The sequence below is a fragment of the Notolabrus celidotus genome, chromosome 22 (genome assembly GCF_009762535.1).
Source record: "Notolabrus celidotus isolate fNotCel1 chromosome 22, fNotCel1.pri, whole genome shotgun sequence".
NCBI classification, from domain to species: Eukaryota; Metazoa; Chordata; class Actinopteri; order Labriformes; family Labridae; genus Notolabrus; species Notolabrus celidotus.
The window spans coordinates 15,345,761-15,373,183 of NC_048293.1; the positions used below are offsets into that span (position 1 = coordinate 15,345,761).

The following is a 27,423-nucleotide window of genomic DNA, read 5'->3' on the forward strand; positions in this document are numbered from 1 at the left end:
TTTGAGGCAATAGGAGCAAGATACATTGACATATTTTCACCTTGTTTTATGGCTATCGTGTTAGCGGACTGGAGTGTTGTGGAGTCATTTTTTTGTCCACTTAATGCCTCTTTTTCTTTGAAGGGTGAAGGAAGTTCAGTAGCTAGTCGCTAACCTTGACTGTCAGTTGTTTGGTCTTTGTGCAAAACAATGTGGAGACCAAAACAGTATGCTGATATTGAATGATATGCACTCAGACTTAAAGACAAAACTTTAGGGAATGTTATGCATTTCTGATAGCTGCAATTTCAAGGTTCACTTTAGCATCTGTCACTCTATTTTGTGTCAGCTGTAACATCTTACTTCCTCCATTTCTGTCAGTAATGTGACCTTTATGTTCAACTCAGTCATCTGGCTAAGACAGATGTCACAGTAACATTTTGAAACGGTTGGTCTGGTCCATATAAGTTTCAAGGAAGTGAGAAAAATGTAATGTGTTGCAATTCTCCCCAGTCTCCCCTACTTGTAATTACAAGTGAAAACCATGGTAAAGTGTTATTTTCTCGTTAAATCACATGTAAGACAGTTTTTACAGGTTTGTGGGTTGTAATAGGTGTGATGGCACCTCAGTAATATTAGCTTCTGCTACTGGCTTGGTACTGGATTCACTTGACATTGAATCATTTGATATTTGTAAAAAGTAAAGTACAAATATGCAAATCATATTCAGTTGGTGTCTTACATTTCCCAGCTCAGCTGAGCAGAAGCACAAATAGACGTGGCGATGTGGTGACTGTCATCATTACAGCCTCTCCTTTCGCCTGCTCCCGGGGGGTCGTCACATCATTGGGCTCACTCCAGTGCTAATAGCCCTGTCTCAGAGCTAGCAAGGCACCTTTTTTTTCAGAGGTAATGCTCCCCGCTGCAATTTAGCTTGCCATTCAGCTGTGGCACGTCTCAAGCGTTGCAGGAAATTACCACAGAGTGCTGATGTGGGGAATTTGCCCCCCAAAGAATATATCTCTTGCAGACAGTCAGAATTATGAATGATGCATGGAGAACGAGTCAATCAGTCCAACATATGCCTCGTAGAAGTGAGGGAGTTTGTATGCATCAGGAGTACATGCACTCAGTGTGGCCTTGCAATGTTTTCTGCTGAGCTCACAACAAATGCAAACTAATCGTAATTCCAGCAACATCTTACTGCATCTTTTCTCCAAGTACGCCCCTGAAAATCTGACATTGCACTTTTCATATGAGCAAATTTAAACCAGTTTAAAGACCTTGTGATTCTATTTTCACCTCTCACTGACCCTGCAGACAGAGCAGACAGAGCAGACATGACTGTGAAATCCCCTCAGCCACCTCAGTAAGGCTTGGCTGAGTAAAGGAGAGCTCTCTTTGACTGCTCAAGCCGTGGATTACTCCTCAATATGGGATTATGCTCCAATGAATGAGTGCAGACACAATGCAGGCAGCGCAGCACAGAGCTATACAACAGAGATTTGGCTATAGAGCTGCAATGGAATATCTGCTGATCTGGTATCAGTCAGTGAAGGCTGGCACTGCTTTTTATTGTCAGTCACACTTGTCTTTTTTGCTCTAATCCAGGTCTCTCAAGATACTTTCTTAATGAGATGCCAAGATTTATAATCCTGACTGACAGTTTCATTTTCTTTGTCCCAATCCCTGATGTAATCTTCTGTCTGTGTGTGCTTGAAATATCTGTCACAGTCACAGTTAAAAAGAAAGCTGACCTTTATAGTGGAGAATCTGATTTCAATAGCCTCTGTGCCTCTTCTCCTGGAGTGATTCCACTGCACCCACCAAGGCTTTATGTTGAGCTGCGCTTCAATCAGTATCATTACAGACATCACTGTTTTTTATTTTCTTTCTTCTCCGTCTTTGTCAAACATGCATCTCCCTGGCTCTTAATTCAACCAGAATGCAGATTTTCACATGTAAAATCAACATTTACCCCAATTTACCAAGCTAAGAAGTCAACATGTCACAGAAAACTGTTCAATATCTAGTGTTGGGAAGTAATGTGTTTAAAACAATCATTAAATAGTACGTTAAATACTTTTCTAATGTAGCGAGGTGGTAGCGTTGCTGTTTTATTGATCAAGTAGTACAGTAGCGCCCACAAAAGCTACATTAACGACGTCAAGGTGCTGTGTTGCTGTCTGGAAATCCATTTGATGTAGCTAGCTTTGACCTGTTACTGTAGCTTAGCATGCTAAAATGATCTTGGGGCAGCTTTGGTGTCAAGAAGCTCAGTTCAGTGTAAAGAAACTAGAAGCTTAGCTTGCCACATTTCAAGCTACTTGCCCAAAACTGTACATTTTATGGTACATCTCAACAGAAGGTGCATGCACCCATCTTTTCTGACAATGACCTTGTCGAGCAGCATTTTTGTGTGCATGATAACTTCTTATTATTTTGTATAGCAGTTTGTGTCGTCACTTTTCAACTATCCTGCCTCTGTATTGACTATTCGCATCATATTTTGGTTATTACCCAAAGTGAGTAACATTCACCACCCAGTGCTGCAAATGTACTGCTGTGATCATGTTGTGTGCATTGCCAAAATCATCCAGAGTGGAGTGAACCTGCCAAAGAATCATAGCCTCTCATGAAGCTATCTGGATGAAAGGGGGGGAGCTGTGACAGTTCTAAAACATGAAATCGGTGCCTGGCGTCCATGCATAAAACATATGTATTTCTACAGAGATAAAAACATTATACATGTTTAATAATTCTGTAATGATAAATAGATAATTGTTTGTGATTTGCCAACTTTGACATTCGTTTTGAGCTCTGGAACCTGGGGTCTTAATCTAGATTAATCTTGACAAGGTGCTGTATGTTGAATAGTTAAATAGCTTGAAATCTTTATATACAGTTACCTCAACTGTTTGTAGTTTAGGTAGCTGCTCTAGCTAGCTCTAATACGCCTTAATATATATTCAGTGTACAAATTGACACGATTTAGTAATTTTCGGTATTGAAGCAGTGTTTTTTCAGATATATTTTGGGTTTCTCTTGCATATTATGCTGCCTTCACAGTTAAGAAAATGATCCTATACTATAAATTGTTACAACTATTCCTGATTGTTGTGCAGTTGCATTTTTTGGGGGGGGGGTTCTGAACTTGCAGTCAAGAAGAAAAATACAGTTAAAGCTAAAATCTTGTTTTCAGAAGTGTGATGGACTTTCAAAGCAATGATGCTGATTCATATGAAGATGCATGCAAATATGAGGGCGGGAAGGTTGTTCACTTTTTTTCACTTCTGCGCCGGTTTCATTTCTCAACCCTTGAGGCTGCTGCTTTGTTTTTCCTGCATCCTCAAAGCAAAACATGTCTGAGACCTCTCTCGTTACTGGATGAGTTGAAATTGATCCCTTAAATATGATTGGCATAAGACTGTAGAATGTTTCACAAAGTGTTTATAGCATTGTTCCATTAAAGTGAAAGGCTGAAATGCATTTTTTTTTACTTCTATAGAACCAAACAAGTCAGCCCTTTGTAACCAAATAAAGACTTCGGTATGTTTTTGTGGTGTCCCAGTGATGTGTTTGGGACCACAGCTCCAGCTCCAGCTCTGATGTTACCGGCACTGACCAGGAATTAACCTACTCCAGTTGTGTATAAGTGGGTCAAACACAGTTTGAGCACTGGCTCACCATCCGACATCAAAAGCAGGACTTGTGGTTGAAAGTGGTATCAGAGTACATCTCAAGAGACACAAACTACCTTCAGAGAGCTTGCCTCTTCCTCTTTCTTCCTCCGTCCTTTGATGTCTCTATTTCTCACTCCGGCTGGCTTTATCTCACATCCAAATTTAGTTCTCTGCTCAGTTTACGATCCACCCTCCCCATGCTCCTTCATCCCTCAAACCACTTCGCCGAGTTTCAAAACCGTTTTGCATCCGGAGTTTATCACTCGTGAGATGCCCTTTAAGAAAAGAGGAGAAAAAGAGCCTCCATTAATTGTGCGTAGAAGGAATAATGAAGAGGTGTAGAGTTATCCTTGCAAGGTGGCCAGGGCCCTCCCTTTTTTGTCTTTGAACGGATTCATCTTGAAAGCCAAAGCGGAGGGCCTTTGTGGGGCTAAAGATACGGCTTCTTAGAGGGATAGCCAGGCGGTTGATTTTAATTGACAGTTAATCTATCTCTTGTATGAAAATACTCCAAAGCAATGTGCACTTTACTGTAATAACTTCTCCAAAATCACACATACTGATTATTTGTCCGCCATTACCAGACAAAGCCTACCTCTATGCCCACGCTATTTTCACCATCTCTTTATGCTCTTGCAACTTAATACTTTCAACACTTTCTGTAGGTTGTCTCACTTTAATTCTATCATCACATATGAATGAGTCTAATTCCTCATTATCACTAATTGATATGTAATTTAGATGAAGTCATGGGAAGCTAATTGCCTGTCATTCTGTTTGCGTAACACTCTGAATCAACGGGGGCAGGGGAACGTAATGAAAATGTCCCATAATGACATTAAACAGTGCACGTCACTGTAACGTGACATTAAATATTTCACACCTACACTTGCACAAATCAGGACTCCCTACTTAAGACTGAACAGACGTTGTTTTTCACATGTTTTAATTGCTTTTGATCCTCTTGATTCACATACTGCTTTCCATTTCTACAACTATAGGTCCCTTTAGAAAGCAGCAGAGATGCTGAGACGATAACCCCTGGTGAAATCAAATTGCAAAGGAATTGAATTGAATATATAGCAGGACCCCTCTATGAGCAGGGGATTTCAAAATAACAGTTTAAAGCACAAGGTTTCTCATTTTCTGCTGCCTGTCCATTTAATTCCCGAGCTCCGTGTTTGAAAAATGGCATTCATATCTCCAGAATTGAATCTCAGGTGTCTTGGAAAACTTCTTGTGACATCTGGTTCTTTCTGTGTATTTTTTCAGGCCAGATGTAGGCATACAGCATACCAAATCAATTTGTACACAATTGCAGCAAACAGAAGAGACAGGTTGTTGTTTGGCATTCAGAGAATATCCGCCTCTGAACCTCAAACCATTACACCTGTAGTTTCCTGCACAATGAGGATTCATGTTTGCTCTGCAGACCAGCATCTGCAGCCAGGATTAACTACACAGAGGAGGCAGAGTTTAACCTCATAATCCAGTTGCTGGTATTAATAAGTACCGGATGAGTTAATAAGTCATTCCCCGTTTTGTGCACGTCAGCCTCTGTGCATGAAACAATCAGTCAGGTGCACTCACAGTTGGTTTTGTCCACAGAGTGTCTGTGTTTTTAATGGCTGCTCATTACTCACTCCCTCAGATTAACACATAATTCCCCACACTGACACACTACCCTGTTTATTTTAGATTAATACCACAAATGCTGCAGGTCGGTGTAATGTGTGGACTCGTGCTGTGAATGGAGCACCCAGCTGAGGGAGCTTTTACTCACAAGACAGCTGTCTCCACCTAGTGGCCGCTTGTAGAAGTGAATGCAAAGAAGCCTTAGAAATGACTGTAAAGATGATATATTTCCATATTGTTGCATAGTATTACTCATCCTTCCCTTTAGTTACATATCTTATTTCTCCCTTTCCCTCCTTCTCTCTCTCCATCTCTGTTTTCTTCTCTGAGACGTCTCCTCATGTCCCTAAGTCCTCTCCCGTAAAGCCGCTCGGCTGTGCCTAATGAACAGCATTCATCAAAGTCCTGGTGCTTTGATCAGAGCAAATCCACTATGCCATGCCTTGCTCTCTACTCCCTTCTCTACTGTAGCATCACATGGACACTCCCTCTTAGAAACAACCCTCATGAGTCTCCATGTTCAAACGAAACAAGGCCTCCGTATATACAAGTCATTAGAAGAGTAGCTTCTGTTTGTAATGATGCTTCTTGTTATCGGATGATGGACTACATCCCCATATCGGCAACATGGGTCAAGGTCTTATAAAAAATAGTCACGACGCACACATTACACATTTTCGGACTCACTGTGCTGTATTTTCTATCATGAATAAACACATAATGACGCCTGAAGTGTCAAGAAGACGCCCACACCCTCCAGCCATTATCCTCCATCTTGTCGTCCACGAAGCAAATGAGACTCCAGGAGAATGGAACGAGCAGGGTGACAAATTGTCAAGTGGTCCAGGGGCTCAGGACAGGTGCAGAGAGGATGTTCTCCTACGAAGGATAAATCTATTAACTGGTTTAACAGTTACCCTTCATTGCACACCAGCCGCCCCTCCACCATAACTGACTCCACTCCAGAGTACAAGCCCTCCATCCACCATTAGCATTCATCAAGCTGTAAGGAGGAAGTGACGGGGGTCTGCAGCTGGAGATGGTGTCAAGTCTGGCAAGGAGGGCCATCACTTGTTCGGTTGAAGCCTCTAATGAGGGTGGAGATACATTACATCAAATTAGGAGATGACAGGGCAACTCCAAACGAGGGGAAACACTAGAACTCTGTGCCAGTATGCGGTTTTACAGAAGTGTTACTCTATACAATGAAGAACCATTGTAATGGAGAATGACGATGGTTTCTGCAGTTTTATTTGGAAAAGGTACAACAGAACACCCTTGTTTTACACAAAGTGGACACTTGACACTTGAGGGGTGGCTATGGCTCAGTGGTAGAATGGGTCGCCTTTCATTTGGAAGGTTAAAGTTTGGTCTCAGATCCCACTTCCAACATGCCGAAGTGTCATTGGGCAAGATACTGAACCCCAAACTGACCCTGGTTTGAATGGGAGCAGTGAATATTGGTTGCTGGTGGAAAACAGCCTCTGCCATCAGTGTATGAATGTGGTGTGAATGTGACATGTAATGTGAAAGCGGGTTGTCCCAAACATGGTTAGTTTGTGGGAGTTTATGTTTGTTTGTTGTGTAAGTTTGGTCCGGAGATTTCTGGTAGTTTAGTTACCGGTTTTCTTTTCCCCTATGGTTTAGATTTTGTTATTCTCAGTTTAGTTTAGGGTCAGATGCTGGGAGCGACGGTGGATTCTGCAGCTAGCCCAGCACCTTTCCATCTTCAGTTCTTTTTGGCAGGGGTCTCCAGTCCCTTATTGTTTCCCTTATTTCTTTGGATTTCATTAGTTCTTTAATTTGGGACGGGTTTCTATTTCAAATAAAGCATGGGGTTTTGATTGGCATCTTTGTGTGGCGTCCCTTCTGCTTTTGTATGTTGCGGTCTCCGCTATTGAGCCAGACTATTTATCTTTCACAGGCCTCCTATCTGTCTATTTGCATCCATGCCTATAAGCTACTTGATCTGCTGACCTGCAGCTTCTTCATTAGTGCACACAATAACACAAGAGTACATGAATTAACTGAATGCGAAAGAAAAGTTCGGAATTAGTTTGTAGTTTTATTTGTTATCTGAAACATGCGTTCCCAAAGATACAATCCAAGTTTGGTGATAAATACAAATATTGTTTACCATTAAATATCTATTCACAATATTATTTTCATGTATCAGTGCATCATACTCAAACTTAAGAGAGGACAGAAACATTTTGAGCACAGAATCAATTGATAGAAGCAGATGACACATGGAGTGTGTGTAAATGATGTGTGTTCTTGCTGATGGCTGAAATGAAAAGTGCAACTCTGAACACATCCCTAACATGTACATGTATGGCTGTGTGTGAAGGACAAGCACACCAGGATCTCTTTAATGACTCCTTGCTCTTGTAAACCAGTATCCAAAGGGTAAAAGCATAAATCCGGCTCTGCTTTATTAGATCCCATCCTTACCACATTGAAGCCGACTACATATATCCAATAGGAACCTCCGGATGGTCCTGCTAGCAGCGCTGCCTTGTACTGTGATAGGACAAGCCATTAAAATCATAAATAGAAAGGTTCTAATGAAATATCAATTAGGCTGTAAGAGAAGGCCAATGTTTATGAGGACAGAGCTCATTAAGAGGACTGCTGCCAAGGCTGAGAGATCATTTAGTAATTCTGCGCTGATAATCCAATTAGGCCACAATGGATTTCTGCTGGTTGAGAAATCTTTGTTATTGGAGCTAAGTTTCCCTGCACGGTGGGATGCATAAATCTCAGAAGCTCCTTAAAGATCAATTATGATGCCCTAATGGAGGTCGTAATCGTAATTATTACTTAATAATCATAGATTTTTAGTGAGTAATATCAGCCGGTCCGCTCCAATTTATGACTCTGGTGAACTCCTCTTATTCAGAATCTGATTTCTGCTTCCTGTTACATTCCTGTTGCTCAATGTTGACCGTGGTGATACTTTCATGAGGGATGATTCTGATATTGTTGACTCTGGGAATAATAATCATCTCTGCAATTTCTGATATTTCAGCACTTGGCATGACAGACAATAAGACAACATCTATTTTTAATCAGGCATGTTTTTCCCCCTTGCTCACTGACCTTCAGCCCGTGAAAATTCAACTCAATAATTCAGTACATTCTGCATTCGCCCCACACAACCTCAACCCCATACAGTGAGGACACGCGCTCACACAGATGATGAGTTCACAGCAGTATCATGCACGGATTGTGATTGTTGCTTGTGGGGAATGTGTTTTTCCACTGACAGCTGACTCGTTTCTTCTGTTTTCCATTACACTATTTTCTTGTCTGTGTTTTCTTCTCCTTTACCTCCCAAGTTGTGGTGCTGGCTACCAGTGGCTGTAATCCTGTGAATCCCATTTTCCTCTTTCTGGCATCGAAGAGTTGTTAAGATTGATTTTAATTAGAGAACATACTTTGCTTCTATTTTTTTGGCCATTGGATCGCATACATCAGTTTGTAATTCACTGATTTATTCACTTGAATTTGAGGCACCGCACACTTGAAATGTTACCATCAATTATACATGCACCAAGGTCTATCCACTCTTTGCATTGCACAATCCTCTACCATGTCTGTATCCTGTTTAATTTCACACCTGACCGTCCAAGACCTGCACGCAAGAGCTGCAGTCTACATTTTATGTGTATGTACCACAGCAGCACTGTCATCAACAACTCACACTGTCAATCCATTTTCATGCATGCATGACCTACTGTTACAGTATCCAACACTGCTTCTGCTCATACATCAGTATATCTGAGATTTAGTATGCAGTAGTAGACTTTAGTGTATTTTATTGTTCTTTGCTTTCTGTTAAAATTAGAGAAATCACACAGTTAGACCTTCAGACAAGATATTGTTCACCACTATACATTGGTCCTCTATAACCTTGATTTTTCAGGGGACCTCAGCTTATTAGCAGGCACTGATGTGTGAGCAGCCTGAGGAGCTGCTAGGACCCATCCACCTCTGATAAGGAAAAGTGGAGCAAGAGCCTGTCTCAGTTTAATATTTTTTACTTTAAAAAACAACTTTAAATCAATATGTTGTGTCAATTTCTTCCTGTCTGTAGTTCAATCAGGAGAGACACAGTTTGAAGATTAAAGGTTATTTATTACAACTTAATGATCAATAAAATTTGACAGAAATCTTTGGCGTAGGGACTCTCTTTTGTGAGTGTAGGATTTGGCAGCAGAAGAAATTCCTCTAGAGTCCAGACACTGGTGGTGGTGGTTGATGAATTCTAGGAATTGAAGACTTGCAGAGACCAGGTGGAGATGGGGAGGTGGAGGGGTGCGCACCATCAATGCAAGAAGGAACTAGCTGGAGAGAGAGACACATTTAAAAAGACAGCAGAAAGTGGATAGGCTGACGATAAGGGCGTGCCACTGAGCTATTGGATGACAGGCACCGCTGATTAACCAATGACAGCTCCGGAGCATGCAACTGGAAGCGGGTTAGCTATTGAACGAGGGAGAGGAGAGTTAAACAACTGCTATGATTGCTTTTATAGTCTTCCTGACTGAACTTTTGCTAAAGCTACATTTGGTAGCAGGATAATGTGGTGAATGGGTGGTTACACAAATTAAAATCACGATAGAGTGAGACAAGACCCTCCACTTTGCTCACCTTGTCATGATTTTATTTTGCATAACCACCTATTCACTATACATTATCCTTGACATACACCACATTAATTTAAACAAGTAAAATGCAACAACTTTAGAGTATCAAGACTGATCCTTACAGACCCTACTTGCTCATTCTGAAAGTACGCTGCCACGTGCCACCTCTTCAGGGTCTGGCTCAGGGTCAGCACCTGACTATACATTATCCCTACATTAACCTGTTTGCGTTTTCCCATTATGCCAATGCTTGCTTTGTTTTCAATCATGTCCTTTATGTCAGAGCCGGGGGTCCTGCACAATGAATGTGCCAAATTGAAATTTGCAGAAATTTGGACTCAAAGAAAAAGTGTAACTTAGTGTTGTAAAGTCTGCATCAATGCCCTCGCGCACTTGATGCTCTGACAGTTGGACAGCCCTAAACACTCACATATATTGCAGGAAAGAGCCTCAAAGTGTGTGAGCCCATGAGTGTGGAGATTTGGGATTCTGGTTGTTTTTTGGAAGGTAGACGTTTCAACCGCCTCTGTGCTCTTGAATCCTTTGTTGCTGTCAAAATGCATTGGCATGAAACATATTTACTTGTAAACAAAGTAACATTTCCATAACAAAGAAGAACTGATCTTGTGAAAAGCACGTAGGTGTAAGGCTGATGTAAAAACATCCAAATGGTGATGTGATCTTCGTGCTGAATCACAGCATGCTGAAAATATTCATGAAGACTTACTCTGGCACATTCACACGCCCACCACCGCTCACCTGGAGCACATTGTGGTGTTTTTAGCCGGCGTCAGGATGCCGTCCTTGTTGAATAATTGATGGTGTAGGATGAGCTTCCTGTTTATGTGGAGGAGGTTCCTGTTTGTTTCATATGGAGACAGAAACTTTTGCTGAGTTTACCTCACAGTTGTTTAAAGATGCTACATCAGCAAACTCTTGAACAGTCGATTTTTTCAGAACATCAGTGCCTGTATTCACAAAGAGTCTTAATTAAAAGTTCTCTTAAATGGGACTAAAAGTTCAAAGCAAAGTTTTTCTTCTACAGATCTGCTCAAATTGTTGATCAGGGTTTCAAGCAATGACTATTTAGATAGAATTGGATTGGGAGAATGAGGGCGATTGGTGCTGCGTCGGCAAAAATTGCACATGCTTTTCCTGACCATTCTGGGAAAGGGGGAGCTGAGTCAGTCTACATTCCAACCCTCACCTATGGTCACGGGCTATGGGTAGTGACCGAAAGAATGAGATCCCGGATACAAGCAGCCGAAATGAGTTTTTTCCAAAGGGTGGCCGGGCTCAGCCTTAGAGAGAGGTTCAGGAGCCGGGAAATCTGGCGGGAGCTTGGACTGCTCCTTTGGAGTCAGTTGAGGTGCCTCCTGGACGCCTCCTTTTGAAGTGTTCCTGGAGCATCCGCCAGAGAGGAGGCCTCAGGGTACACCCAGAGCTCGCTGGAGGGATTATATTTCCCACATGACCTGGAAACGCCTCAGGATCCAGAAGAGGAGCTGGAAACTTTTGCTAGGCAGAGGGATGTCTGGGTCGACGTGCTCAAACTGCTGCCTCTGTGACGTTGCAGAGTTAAAATGCTCTGAATCCTTTTCAAGTTCTAGGATGTTTTTGTGTTTCATTGACTGCTGCTTATTTGCTACGGTTGCGGTTTACCTGTCACTTTCCAGTCGCTGTTTTGCACGCTCGTCTCTCAGCAGAGATAGAAGGGATGCAAGATGGCTCACCCCTCAGCAACTTAGTACACAATCTAATAAAATCAAGATTAAACTATTAGATTTACAGTGTTAGTTACACCTAACACTGACCAAATCATACTCATAAGCTACAATATTCAATTGACTTAGCAGGAATACTGACTTGTGAGTCTTTTAGTCTGCCACTCACTTCTCTTAGACTTCTTACTCTTTTTCATACTAAATTCTTTGTGAATCACTCTTTGTCCCAAAACTTAAACTTTGGCACATAACATATTTTTAAAAGGTTGTCCTGACTGAGCCGCCTTGAAACTACTTCCAGCTTTTAAATATATTGTGAAGGTAGCCCCTGGCTTTTATAACTGTCAAAATGATGTTGAACTTTTAAGTTATACTTCAAATTGACTTCTCTTGACAGCTTTTCCTACTTTATATATATTTTTAGAATAGTTTCTTTGTCAAATAAGAATATGAAAAGGGATTTTGAACCCTGTGAATTCACAATATGTGAATGTCTACCTCCTACGGTGTAACAGGCCTTTCAGAAGTCCATGAATATAAATTACAGCTCAAAGAAACCTGCAGTGCAGATTTTGGTACTGAAACTTTCAGGAGACTGCTCTAGGAAAATATGCCAATGTAAAGCATTCGTATTGTATCTTCTGATAAAAGTATCCGTTTGTAATAGTCAAATTTGTCACCTCTTAACCAAACATCTTCTATACTTAGTTTTTAATACTAGTGTAAAGCAGATCCAGTGCATCCCTATTGAATAAGTCAGCCAGTGTTGCCTAACTGATTTGTCTTTAGCTTTTATTGTATATCTCCATCTCAATCCATGACTTTAGAGAACCATTGAGGTTCCATATTGTCCAGGTTATATTCAAGTTTTTTCTTCAACTTTCCAACAGAGATCCATAAAACCTCCCGCTCCATGAACGAACTGTGAAACAACCTTATGAATTCTATAGGACAGAGAAGAAATGTGATGGTTCATGCTCCATACAAGATGACTGGAAATATATATGATGTGATTGTGACACCTCTTTGTACTGTGTAAAGATTCTGTCACCCCGACTCCTCTCATCCCCAGACTCAGTGAATACCAATTTAGACTGGATCGATAATCCAGTGTTGGCGATATGATTTGGTTTCATTAGGGCTCTAAGAAGAGTGTTGTGGTGAGGTTGTATTTTTGAAGGTTTCGGGAATCACTCAGAGCATATTCCGATACCTACATTTATCTATGAAAAATAATCGTGTTATTGTGACTCTAAGAAGCCAAAGCAAACAAAGAAATAATGACAAAATCTAAGTCACATCTGGCGCTGGCTGGCCTTTCATTGGTTCAACTTCCGGCCACAAGCCATTGTTCCCGCCCCGCTCTCTACTCCCCACATTTCCTGTCTCTCTTCAGCTGCCCTTCAAAAAAGGCAAAAATGCTCCATATACAACTTTTAAAAAAAAAGATGTCATGCCTGATCGAAAACTTATTGGTTAAGATATAACGAGCACAATGTAAAATCCCAAAAAGGCAGCTTGAGATCAAACCAGAGACTTAGCAAAATCAGAGGGGAACTCTAATAGTGCAGAAATCCACTGAGGCAACAGTGCAGTCTTCTGTGATCTGCCTAGGTAACCACTCTATATAGACAGGTGATGTATTGACATGAACGAAAACATGAATGGTTGAAGTTATTGGTGCGTTTTATTTAGTTGTTCATATCCCTGAATTATGCCTTCTCACTGGAAATACTCAAAAAATTACAGTCAATGAAAGTTTGGAATAATGTGTTTCATCTATAACAAGTTAAAATGTAAGCTGTGTAAAAGACTTCTTGTTTGGTGTGCTTCAGATACTTTCATTATACTGATGTCAGCTGTATATACTCTATATCATAGTTATTTACACATGCCGGATGGAAAGCTATAAAAACACCTATTGTTTACTCATACTGTGTTTCTGGGACCAATACATATTTTTTAAATAACCGTATTAAGTAATCATTTTTGTCATAATGGTGAAAAATAAGTGTTCAACTGTACCAATCCATAGTTTTAATTTAGACCTCAAATTCTGAAAGACTTCAAGGAGCGCTGCAACCACATATTTGGTTCTACTTAGGTTGTCACATGTCAGTGCAGCGGAGAGATGCCAGAAAAGACGGAATAAGTGTAGTTATTTATAAAACTCGGGGGTAATAATCCTGCAAACTAAGCCAAGGTCTTTACACCAGTTAAAAAGGACCCAGTCGATATAATTGCTGCAGGGGTGGAGACATAATTGCTGAGCTGTAGTGATCTTCCTTCAGGAGGTTAGCAGGTCTGACAATATGAAATCCCTCCTTCATCTCTCAGGTTCATTGCAATTTACATCTACAGTAAGCAAGCTGCTGAATGAAGCGACGGAGACAATGTTATCTGAAATTAAACTCGGGTTTGGTGCACGAGAGTTGGAGCTATCGTCAGGTAGAGATGGGATTGACCCTGAGAGATAAATGAAGCTGTATAATTATGTGTCTTTATCAGGTCCAGGCAGCCTCCGAGCTGGAAGAAGTCATCCAGGCTGTGTCCTTGTCATCTCCTCGTGAATGGTACATGGGCCAGGGAGCACCATGCCAGTTTGGCCCTGCAGAACTGCAACAGGAAAGGTAGGAATCTCTTTTTATTGAGTATCAAATCACTGATGCATGCTATTTAGTGTTACTACAGGTTACAATGACTCTTTTTACATCAATAAATGATTTAATCCACAAGAGGCAAAGGCATTTCACTTACAGGAAATATGTTGGTTATTTTTTTCTGAAAAAGAGGGATTCATTTCCTTCAGGAATAACTTTTATTGTAATTTCCAACCAAATTTATAAATGCAAGACTGAAACTCCTAGCTGTAGCACCCCTGGGAATCCTATGACCGGTGCCACGACTCGAGGGCCGTAGCCTCTTATTATAACTTCTTAGCGGTGTGTGTATGTGGCGTTTGTGCCTTTTAAGGAGTTTTTAATAATGCAAAACTTTGACACATGATACAGCTTTGGGTTTGGTTTATGGCACACATTTGCTGTCAAAGAAGTCTGTGCACAAGCTTTATAAGAGCAAATGTTAGCAACAAGGTACCAATATTTAATCCCAGCTTGCTGGCTCGTTCAGTGATAATTATACATACATTTATTTGTCTGCAAGTGCATAGGAATCAGGACTGCTGTTGGCTTCTTTGTGGAGAGCTTGCAGCAGGGCAGAGGGGAAACCATTGCATTTACCAGCTCATAAATTAGCCACAAGTGTAGACTGGTTAGCTTTGATAACGTGGCATTGGCAAACCCCTGTCTTGTCCAGCTCTCCTCTCTCTATAAGTGTTCACTTTTGACTCCAGACAACCAACAAGGCAGTGGCCAATTGGAGCGGCATTGCACGCCGGATTAGAGAAACCAATAGGTGATGTACATTATTTATACAGTCTATGTGTTATACCTGTGCTTCTGAAAAGAGCCCCAGCCAACCAAACTGGCCATCTTCTTATGTGCAGTCGCACACACACACATACACACGCAGGAAGCAGCCATCATGTTTGATGCGTGTGATGTGAGCTGACAGTGAAACACTTAGTCTTTGCAGGAATATTTAGGCCACTGAGCCGCTCTAGCTGTCAGCTGGGTTGAGGCACAGCAGCAACAGGATGCTCCTTCTACGCTCTATTAGAGCGCTGTCCTGGAAAAAGAGGGGAACTGAGAGAGAGTTCACTCCCTGGATGCTGCAAGTAGTGCTGCTGGAACAAATGACATCATCGAGGTGCCTGTGTGTACAAACTGACACACATACACACTTTTTCACAGATTGAATCAATAATAAATAGGAAGAGCACATGATACGGAAGAGAAAATGAAGCAGTTTTCCAGTGTTTGTCTAGCTGGAACATTTGATTCATATTGTCCAGCTGTGTGTTGCACTGTTTCGTAGTGAATTTCACTGTTTTTGTTTGGCTCTAATTGTTTTGCTGCAATTTTTTTTTTTTTATCTCACTATTCTGCTCATCTTAACCCAAGTTAAGGTGACAGGCTATTTTACCCCGCAGCAGAAACCGGTAATATAATGATGCCACGCAAAGATGAAAGCCGTTTGAAGTGCAGGAAGACAACAAAGGTCTATTTAGACCATACTCATTTCCCATCAAATGCCTCAAACCACCAGGGTTTTCTCCTCTGCAAAGTAGCACTTCTCAAATTACCAATAGATTTGGAGAAACATAACCATTCTCTTGGATTGATTAGCTGTGTAATAACCCTGCTTTATCCCCGAGTATCAGCTGAGTGCAAAGACACCGTTGAGATCAACAGAAGCATGATTAGGCGATGAGCAGCTCGTCTTTTTCATAACTCGTTTGAGGGCCTCATTCCACTCCTGCTTGTCTTTGAGATAATGCCCTATTTAATTAGAAATTGGAGATATCACATTGTTTTTTAATGAGAGGAGCACTTTAGCAGAGCATATGAGGCATCAGAGAATCATATACAAGAAGGGTAATGGCTGCACGCGAGGGCTTCGGGGATTCAGTCGAGATGCATTTTCACTCAACCGCTCTTTATTCCCAATTCTCTATTCTCAGAATACTTTCCTCCAATATACCTTAACATGGAGACAGGGAACACTTCAGGTGTAATACTAGTGGAAAAGTCTGCAGATTTTCTCATTAGAAGAACTATTTTCATGTATTTTACCCGATATCTCTCTATGTGTACACTGTACACAGACTTGCTCTCTGTCTCACCCTGGATTAATCTCTTTTGTTCTGTGATTTCCCGTCTTTGGCACATCAGCAGGGTGGAATGCAAATCTCTGTGTTTGCTTGGGGAGATCATGGGAAGAGAGCACCGAGCCATGAAAGCCAGTGTTGCAGGTTTTCAGCAGGCATCTAACTCCTCTGCCAGCTCAGTGGCACGCCCATGGGCTTTGACCTTTTTACCGTGTCGCTGTCATGGAGTGAGGGGATGCAGAAATTTACACCTCTATTAGCTCAGAGGTTACTGAAAGCGCCCAAAATCCCTAAACTATTTTCATTTTGTATGCGTGAATCAGACCCTCAAAGTGCTGAAGTTATATTGTGATGCAAAGGCCGGCAAATCACCTTTGACCGCCGATGCATCACGGATAATACGCCAGTTAATGACTTGTCCACTTGCAAAGGTTAATGCATGATGTATCAGTGGAGCAAAGGGTAATTTATCAGAAATATACCTTCTTAGAGGAGAGCCTTGCACGTTTGGATTTCATTTTCGATTAGCAGCACCAGCCAAGTGGAAACTATTTCAAGAACTTTTTTTTGTTCACTTTTTTTTTCTCATTTCAAAGGGAAAAAACTTGAGACAATTAAGTCTTAATTCCCAGAGTTCGTCTCTCCTGTCATGTCTCGTTCTCTCTCTTTTTCATCCTGAAAACACAGCTTTTAAGGTGGTAAATGTGTGTTAGATAGCTTTTCTTCAAACTCCTCAGGGAAAGGTGTCCTTGAACACCAATGGGTGCAATCCGGCTGGGCCAAGAGGCAAGAAGAACCACACTCTCGTAAGCCCTTCTCACACGTGTATATCTGGCATTTCTCTGTAATTTCACAGCTTTCATGCCTTGATATTTTAGGAACTTGTCTTCCACACAATAGATTATCTGTGTCAGAAGGACTCTCAATTTGAGAACCCTCTCTGGCTTAGGTGGTGAGGCAGCGGGGGATTTCGTGCAGGAGCAGAAGGCAGAGACATCTTTTCTTAATGGTCACTACGTCATGCACTACATTGCTGACCTCTTGACTCCCTACGAGCCATCATGTAACCTCAGATCCTCCGGTAGGTCTTTACTAACTATTCCACGCTCAAACAGAAAAACCAAGGGTGATCGAGCGTTTTCTGTTTGTGCACCCAGGCTGTGGAATGACCTACCGGAGGATATCAGGGATGCTAACACGCTGTCGTCTATTAAGTCGCTTTTAAAAACTCACAATTTTGGACTTGCTTTTTTATTGATTTTATGGTTTATTGCTTTTTTTCCTTGATTTATTACTTCTGCTGGATAATGACATGCTTTTTACTACTGCCTTCTGCTTTTTAAAATTGTTTGTAAAGTGCTCTGTAATTTTTTTTGAAAAGTGCTAGATAAATAAAGCTATTATCATAATAACAATGCTTCTGTTATACAAACACAACAATTGAAAACAGTACAGACAACTGAGCTGAAAAGTAAAGATGGTGGATCAATAAAAATCCACTCAACATGTATGTCATCATCACTCCTCCCACTCTGTGCTTAATAGCCCTGACTGGTACCTGTTACTTTTAAACATTATCCCACCCTGATTTTACTCAGATGTTTTACCGAGGGGCTGGTTGGGGGAAGTCTGGAATAAGGCGGGTGAAAATTGATCCATTTGCGTTCACACATGCAGCTCATTTGGATACGGTTTGGAGATTGTCAGGAGTTGAGTGCATGTAAAAGAGGCAACAGAAGGAGTGCTGTGATGTGGAATTTTCAAATAATTCACTTTTTAAAATTATGTTTACATCTACTTCACATCCATTGTTCTTGTGCAACATTATATGCATGTGTCTTTGCTTTTGCATCATTAATTGAATAGCTCTGTATTTTGGGATATGTGCTTACTTGCTGATTATCCTGGACTACACTCTTCAGCTGTCTAATCAACATTTTACTTAGAAGAGCAGTCACTTCAAGTTTCTGCAGTTATTAAACTACACATAACATTTTTGGTCAAATGTTCTTGGTTTTGGATAAAGCTAGGCTAACTGGTTCCTTACTGGGGCCATATAATTTTAAGTATGTGTATCAAAGCAGTACTGAGCTTCAGAAATGAAATAAGCGTATTTTTAAAAAGTCAAACCATTACCCTGAACTACAGTTTAGCTGTAGCTGGTAAAAACTTTACTTCAGTCTGCCTAAAAATCCTCAAAATCCTCAGGACAAATGTAGAGTACCTGGCCTCTCGGTCACAAATTATTCCTCCTCGTAGGTGTAAAATATGAAGAGGGGATTGGGAATTACAGGAAGCCTTGTACATTTCCACTTTAGTGCAGAAGGTTCCTCACATATGATTTGTTCCAGTAGGTGTGAGGTATCGATGCTGTCAAGTCGACACCATGATAAGAATTCTGTCACCATGTCAAAAATGCTAGCTGCTAACAGGAGCTGTGCTATCATCTCTGTAGTCCCCCACAGGCTCTAAAATGTCAGTGACAGCGTGATTACCTGAATAAGAAATGTCTCTGTGAGGAGAGCAGTCCCAGCCATCACACCGTGGTCACTTGAAAGATAAACCGGGGATGCAGCTCCTGACAAGGCGCTGACAGATACCCCACTCTGCTCCAGACTGCATTCCTGTGATTTGTCACCTCACTGACATCATTGTGTCACAACCATGGGGCAATATAATATGACTGACACATCTCCTCGACAGAGAAGAAAAGACACTGTTGTTGAATATTTTAGACAACTACTTCATACTTTATGGAGGTCTTTCATACATTTAATGCGGAATATTCTATATTGACATCAATTAAGAATTGAATAACTCCGTCCTGTTTCTCCTTAACTACTCTCCCTTTTGGTTGTCTCTTGTTTTCATCCCAATAACAAAAGAACCAAGGTACTAATCAGAGTGCATATAAGGTCGGTAGAAAAAGAGTTGTTGAAATTAAAGTAAGTGATTTGTAGCACTGTTAGCATCACAAAGTTAATTTTATCTTTTAGCTTCAATAAGATGAAATTTGGACTCTATCAAAGACAAGATGAGGTTTGGGCAAGTTAAAATAGTTGGTATACCTTATATTTTGGAAAAACACTTTTTAATCTCTTGAAGTTAAATAACCCTCCTATTATCCTTGGGGTCAATTGGACCCCATTCAATGTTTAACGTCTCTAAAGTAATGACTAAGATCAGTTTTTTGGCTTCATATTTCATGACATTTCCTAATTTAATGGGGATAACTTGGAAAACGTAAAATTAAAATGTTGAGATGTTCCAATTTCCTGTAAGAAAAATTACTTATCAGTGTTCCTTGGGGTCAAATTGACCCCAGGCTGTTTTAGCTGTATAAAACATAAGAAACATCAACATTTTACACACATTTGTTTTGGTTGTTTTGGATGATATTGAAGTCACTGTAGCCAAGGACACTTCCGCATGGCACTGCAGGAGCTGGGATCGAACTGCCAACCTTTAGATTGAGATATAATATTTCCAGCCAACATGTCTCTAAAGACATTCAATGATGTGTCCTGTATCATACGTTTTGACAACATAGAAACAAGGCAGGGACGACGAGAGCTTGACAAACTCGCAGCAGTTTGATGTTCTGTTTTTACAAATAAAGTCCGTCTGAATGCTTTAAATTGTGTTTATGCTTAACATATGTTTTATTTAAAGGGCTATTTAGGTAGTCAACAAAGAAACATAAAGTACCTGACACATAAACCTGGGTAACAATCAGGAGTGATGAATGAGAAGTCCTTTTGATTCAGACAAACACTAAGCTAGCATTGTGTTAGCTAAACTCAGGACACTAATCTCATACAAATATGGATAAAAAATGTATATTTCTGATTGTAATATTGTTTATGGTCCTAACTTACATTTGGGGTACCTGTTTTAAGTCTCAGTGCTAAGCTAGGCTAAAACCTGGTTTATGCTTCTGCATTGAATCTACCACTTAGCCTATGTCGTAGGTTGTAGCCTGTAGCCTGACGTGCATCCCCTCAAAAATAGAAGTATGCATGGGAATGGTGCAGACTTCAAGCCCTGTGATTGGTCTGCTGGGTAGCATTGTATTCCCAGAACATCAGCTCTACATTATATCTCCTCCAATGTTTCCTCTTTTTTATTCTTTGCATAATTTTGGTATGATCAACTGCTGCTCATCATGTATTAGCTCCAACATCAACATAATACGCTTGGATGATATGCTGGGACTTTTAGTGTAGTCTTAGCACACAGCTTACATATAATAAGGTAAGAGATATCTTTCTTATCAATTTATTCTGAGCGAGGAAGTGTATTAGCATCTTTCCCAAAATGCCAAACAGTTATGGTTTGGCTGTTTGATCCTTGACTTTGACCTCAGCACTGATCTAAGTAGCCTGAGACATGCCCACCGTCTCCTCTGGCCCTGCTCCCCTCAGTAAAGTCCTTCTCCACAGGCTGACACTGCTGGCTCTGTTAAGATTAGATTTGAATTTATGAAGATTGCCTCACCTGGTGCGCTGCTGTAATCTATGCTGCCGTTGTAATTCACGTTTAGGCCCTCATTTCCAATGCAGTCAAGAAGAGCCATATTTCACAGTGACAATGTAATCACAGTTCCACATTAAAAAGTCATTATTGTTTAAAATCAGGGACCCTGACTGAGAAAACTCTGACTCTACCAGAGCTGTCTTTGTCATTCACACGCATGTTTACCCAGGAACAGAGGGCAGCATGATTTAAATGCACGCTTACAACCTTATTGATCACATGGGGGATTGAACACACACACACATGCACACACACACACAGAGTTATATCATTGACCAGTGGGTTCACTTATGCTTTTTGTGCTGATTAGCAGGTAATCTCTGTAACAAGCTTTGATCCCTGCAGATTAGCTGAAGGATAAGTACACAACATGTTTGTTCTGATAGCTTAGACACGCTATAATCCATCTTTACTCTGTGGACCAGTAGTCTTAATGTGCAGTTTTTCTTTCTGTAAGAAAACCCAGATTAGCCATAACGCTAGTGGCTAGGCTTTGTAGTTTATAAAGAACTGGATCCTGATAGGTTTTGTAGTATTTTGCAGCACTTGCTCCATAATGGTTCTTGTTTTCTGGTTTTTAACTCTCAACTGATTTTCCTCGCAACTCCTGAATGCCATTTCAAAAGGTGTTTCCGTCTTTTCATCTTGATTTCATTGCTTTGGTGTTGCATGACAGAGGGCAGGGGGAGTCATTTATTCACTATAAGCCTGAATAAGTCCTCAGGCGTAACATTTTACAGCTGAGTGCTCAGCGTACAGGACTAGCTTTGATCCTGACCCTGCAGGTCATTGTCCCTGACTCTCTTTCAGCAACAGAGTGAAATTAAAGAACAAAGAAATGCCAGGCGTTCTTGATACAATCTCATGTTTTAAATCATATTGAGGGGGGAGGTAACTTGAAGTTATTCCATTTCAATGCATGTAAGAGAAAACGTGCATTTATCCCTATAACTGGTATGCAAATTCAATCTGTCTACCGAGTCTGTGATTTTTCTGTTTCTTTTTTGTCCTACCTCACCCTGACCTTATCAGGATTCATTCATTGGTGAACCATTATTGACCTCCCTCTTTGCCCAGACTTTAATCAGCATGATTTCAGCAAGGATCAATATCTTCTTTTCATGTCTTACACTTTTCACATTTTTTTTCCTCAAATCAATACCATACGTGATGTGTCGTTCTGCTACCGGCTCCCTTTCCCCCGCGCTAATGCGAGACTAACACCAGCTCTATTCAGCTTTTACTTGTTCCTGTCAAAATGTCAAATACAAGAGGTCTAATCTCTGCTCTTTTTTTCCTGTTTCCTTACTAACAAAATATCCTGAACACAGGCCAAGGAGATTAAGATTGCTTTTAGAAGATTCATCTGAAATTACTCTTAATCCATATTTTTGTACAAAAGCATTTCTTCATTGAAAAACCTGCTGTATGAAGTCATCCCTCCAGGGCCTTTGATCTATGTAAATTGATTTAAACATAAAACCATATCTTCTGTATTACAGCTGTATTCTATCTATAAAATAAGAGCGCTGTGGTTTCTATGAAATGCATATCCAGCCTCAGATCAGTGGGGATTGCAGGGCCTTTGTTAGTGCTGAAGCTTTGTTTTCCTCCAGATTTATGATCGGTGTGGGTAGTTGGCAGGAGCTTGTGTGATTACTGCTTACACACTGATTTATACCTCACTTTTAATTATCTGAGGGGGCCTGCAGCTTGCTGATGCCAATACATCCCTTCTTTTGGGACCAGGAGGGGGGAAAAGAAGCCCTCTCTGGTTTCCACCTCACCCATTCTCTATGTGTCTGCGGTGCGGGACTTAAACAGTGATCCACTGCGCTCCTGGCTGAGTCCTCGTCCTCCCCTGAGCCGAGCAGATGGATGTTTCTGACATTCATACCCAGTGTGGGATCTGAGAGGAGGCTTTATGGAAATATGAAGCTGCTGTCCACTGGACATGTAACTCTAACTAACACTCCCTGACCGCCTATAAATTATATGGTTTTGAGAGCCACACAAATCACTTCCTTAAGCTTGGTTTCTCGAGTTACTCCCCACTTTTTCTATATTTTTTTTATGGATTCCTCTACTGTGAAATTACAGTGGGCAGCTCTCATTCCAGCATCAACCAGCAGATTTTCCCAACTCATTTAATATGCAGTTTTCAGACCTAGTGAGTTTAAAAATCTATTAGTCTGCTTTAATTCTGAAAGATAATTGGAAAGGAACGCAACAAGTGGCACGTAAAGTCATTTTAAACATCATTCCCATGATTCATTGCTTCTCTGTAGTGTAAATCCAGCACAAGACTCTGCTTGTACTTCAGAATAAAACAGAGGGGCCATTAAATCTTTTCGAAGGATGTGTATAATGAAGTTAGAATAAGAAAGAACAGACACTCATTTTGTAAAGGATGTATGGTTTTATAAAATACCTTCTGGATTAACCACATGGAAAGTAATAATTATGCAAACCACTATTATACTTCACACTTGTTATACTGAGACCCTTGAGCAAATTAAAGCGTCGTTAACACAGTGATTTAAGTTGAATAATTAATACAAGATATGTCCCTGGGTAACGCTTTAGTTATGGTAATTCTGCTATCTTCATTTTTAATACAATGTGAACCCTAGTGACATTTTTTCAGCAAACGTGCTTCACTAAGTTTTCAAATCTCAAACTTTATGATGTATGAGCTTGAAAGCAGAAGAATTACAAAACAAATGTGCAAAAAGAAGCCAGAGAGCTTTGTGTTTAGGACCGATTTCTAACCTCACATTTTAACTACAACAGACTGAATACAAAACATCATGCCAGCAGATTTTGAATGACATTTGTAGTAACAAATCCTGTATAATTGTGGTCATTATAATTGAACAGCCTGAATGCTGCTCACAGAGAGACATGTCCTGGATTTAAAAGGGGTTCATTTCGGAAACAGGACTGCTTTGTCTTTCCTAATTAATTTTAATGTCTGTCATTAAGCTGTCCCTCAGGGGAGGATCCAGTCCTGTGTGGACCTCATATCAGCAGCCAAGCTGACTCCACATTAATCCTCCTTTTGTCCCATAGACCTGCTATATTTCTGCCCCTTGGATTTAGGACACAAGAGTGGCAACAGTGAGGGGGCATCAATGAGTAAGAGTCAAAGATATTCAAAACAACCAAAAACAGATCATTCCTCCATATGCTTCTCTGCATGTTGTTCATCTGTGGGTATGCCACAGCACTTGATGACTGTCATTCTATCATTGGTAGATTCCAGCTGATGTTAGTTCACTTTTACTGATGAAAATAAGTAATGCAGTGAATTTCTAGTTAAAAACTTACAATAAAATAAAGAATTGACTCCACTTCTACTGGTAAAATATGATAGAAGAAGAGCTGCTTCATAATGAAATGCATTAAATCATCATCCTGGGATGCGCTGGGACACATCATCAGTGATGTCCATGAGGTCATCGGATGTTTCGGGCTTTTCAACATCATACACCCTCACTCAGGTGACCCAACCATCGGTTTATCGACCTTGTGGTCCTTGTGTCCCAGCAGCACTGGCCCACAGCTTACTCCTCCTGAGCCACAGCCACCTGGAGGCCCCAGTGATTCCAACTAGCATTTAGACCTTACACAGAGACGACCAGCAAAGTCTCAGCACCCCACTTCTTCTGTCTTCCGTCCTGCTCTCATGTCCTGCTCCACCAGCTCCTGGTACTTGGCCAGCATCTGTTTGTTTGCTTCTTCGATGCGATGTTAACACCACGTCTGGCCTTAAAGAAGTTGCCATGACATGGTCTGGGAACTTGAGCAGTCTCCTCAGATCGACTTGCAGCTCCCAATCTGACGCCGTGGTCAACATCCCAGCTACTAGTTTAACACATCACTCATGCAGATTTTGTCATTAATTATTGGACAAGAGATTTCAAAGCTGGCATTAAATTAAAGGATTATTTAAAGATAAGTAATTCCAGAATTCTGTATTTCTCTTAATCAATTTTAATCACTATCTGTGTCTCTCTGAGCCCTGGGGATGTGCAGATGTTCGCAGACAGAGTGAATCGAGGATCTTGCATGTTCACGCATATCATTCTAATTTTCCTCATACTGTCTATCCATCCTGCTTCTTATTCTTCTTCATGTTGTTTAATCTGTCCGTCTCTTTTTTCTACAATCCCCTTCAATTCTATTTCCAAATGTTACAGCTGAAAATCAATGGCGGGCATATCACCTGATTAGATCAGTGCACTGCACTCTGTTTTGTGAGCAGGTGTGGCATCCGAGGGGCTCCTCTGCAGCTTATCCACTTGGGGGGCTTGTAATGAGATTAGTGGAGCCTGCAGGACCACATGCAAGAGATTTGGTTATCTGATTTGTTAGAAAAGGACACTGTAACTTTATGGGGCATGTGTGTGTTGGCTCAAATGTGAAACGTGCAAATTCACAAATGACTCAAATTCAAAATGCATACAAAAGTTACATAGCTTGAAAAACACACTGCAAATAAAAAAACAGAATCTTTCTAAATGAAAGGAATGCAAACATTGTGTTGATACACTTGCACAATGTGCAAAATTAATAATTAACTGAAGTCTCTAGTTTTGCTGAAACTGGTCCATATGGTTTCTCTCTCTTTTGTCTTGATTCATTTTTCTAGAGAATACATTTTGCCAACATCCACTTCAAAGTAGCGCCCCCTACAGGCCTGGAGCACTTTGGTTTACATAATGAGCATTGCGTCAGGGGCTGACCACACAGTCAAGCTCAACCCACAGTACATCAGCTGATCCTATTGAAGCCCATATCGGCTGAAAGCTCAGACGGTTACCTTCAACATATTCAGTTGCCAAATGTCAAAACAGGCGTTCTACTTAAACTAGTTTTGCCTGCATAGCTGCTTCCTGCTTCCTCCGCAAACCACTTTGCAACCCGCCTTCACCCCAGCACCTCCTCTATATGCAGAGTCTTATTTTACCATGTCGTATGAATTATCCCTGGTGCCTGCTCTGTTCTGTATTCTGGGGGGTCTTTGCTGCTGCTCTCCCTGCCTTGGCTTTTTCATGTATGCACATAAAACGGAGGGGAGGTGTGCTCTCCCTGTTTCAGGTTTTTGGCATTCCATGTATGCATGTGGAAGGGCAGAGGACTCTCCGAACTGAGCCCCACAGACAAATATAACTTATTGCATACTGCAAAAATTCTCCTTGACAAGAGTGGTCCTGCCTGAACTGGATTCCTAGTGTTTTGTTTTTTTTATAAATTAGTTTCCTTGCCCAGTGTGTCTGTGTCTTTGCATCATTTATGTATTTTCAGTGCATTTGGTGTTAGCTTTTATTTATTTGTAGTATGGCTGGGTACAATTTGCACTTGTCTGGACTTTTGCATGTGTTTACAAATTTGCATTGCAACCTTTTTATCTAATAGAAACCTTTGGACGATTGCAGATCAGTTTACACTTGCACAAAAGACCGTAAGTAGCACCAATAATCACCACACTGAACTCCCTTCAACAAACCACAACCTAAACAGAATTTATTTGAGCCTGAGAGGATTTCACATCCTGGTTTCCCAGTTCCTTACTGTCTATGTCCTTTATGTAAGCCAAGGTGTGTGGTGAAGGTGGTACACATGTGGGGATCCATGGTGTCACATTGATGGATTAGTTCGTTCATTGCTAGCTCCAGCTATTAGGTCAGCGGCCCAGGAGACAGCAGCACGTCTTTGGTGAAATGCTGATGCTAGACTAACTTAGCGATTATAAGTCACTGCATCACTGCCAACAGAGCAGCACACCATCACCCAGCTGCTGTGAATAACACAAAGGTTTCCCTTCTGAGAGGAGGCCAACAGACCACAGAGAGCCAGGGTGCTTTATTCGGTCAAATCTGCCCTCTCTGAGGAAGTGTGTTCAAAGCCCATATCCTCTAAACACACGTCTTTCTTTATTTTTTTCTCTGCACACACACATTAAACTGCTCAGATCCTCTTTCAGAATAACACCGCTCCCCTCCTTCCCAGCAGCCCACTTTCATTTGTTCAGCAGTGAATTCTCGGGCTGTTAAACTGAAGGATTGACCGCGCTGCGTGTCAAGCTTTTATCTTTCGTCCTGATTCATTTTCAATTCCAGTATGAAAGAGAGGACAAAGAAGCATCTGGTGCCATTATTTTGTCTGAGACAAACTGATCTCTCTATGAAACGTATAGACATATCATCTTGTGTGAGTCATCCCATTGTTTCTCAAAGACATGGCAACATTTACTGTACTAAGAGAGATGATTGCAGTTGAATTTTATGGACTATTACAGTGAGAGCGATAGATCCGGTGACCACAAAGTAATGACATCCATCTACCCCACACGGACGAGTTTAACAACACAGAAATGTGATTACAGGAGGAAAACTGTTTATTCTGTCTTATTGCTGCCACAGAAACCACACAACATTGTTTTTCATAATAACCTTGTATTCAATAAAAGGACCATTTCA

At 41.0% G+C, this 27,423-nt stretch overlaps 1 protein-coding gene across 1 annotated transcript in view; it reads left to right on the top strand.

The window, feature by feature from the left end:
- Positions 1-27,423, top strand: part of c22h14orf180 (chromosome 22 C14orf180 homolog) — a 201,358-nt gene that overhangs the window by 134,642 nt on the left and 39,293 nt on the right. Inside the window, exon 5 of the mRNA XM_034675757.1 lies at positions 14,182-14,303. The gene's annotated coding sequence lies outside the window, so the exon portion shown is untranslated. The remainder of the gene's footprint in view (positions 1-14,181; positions 14,304-27,423) is intronic.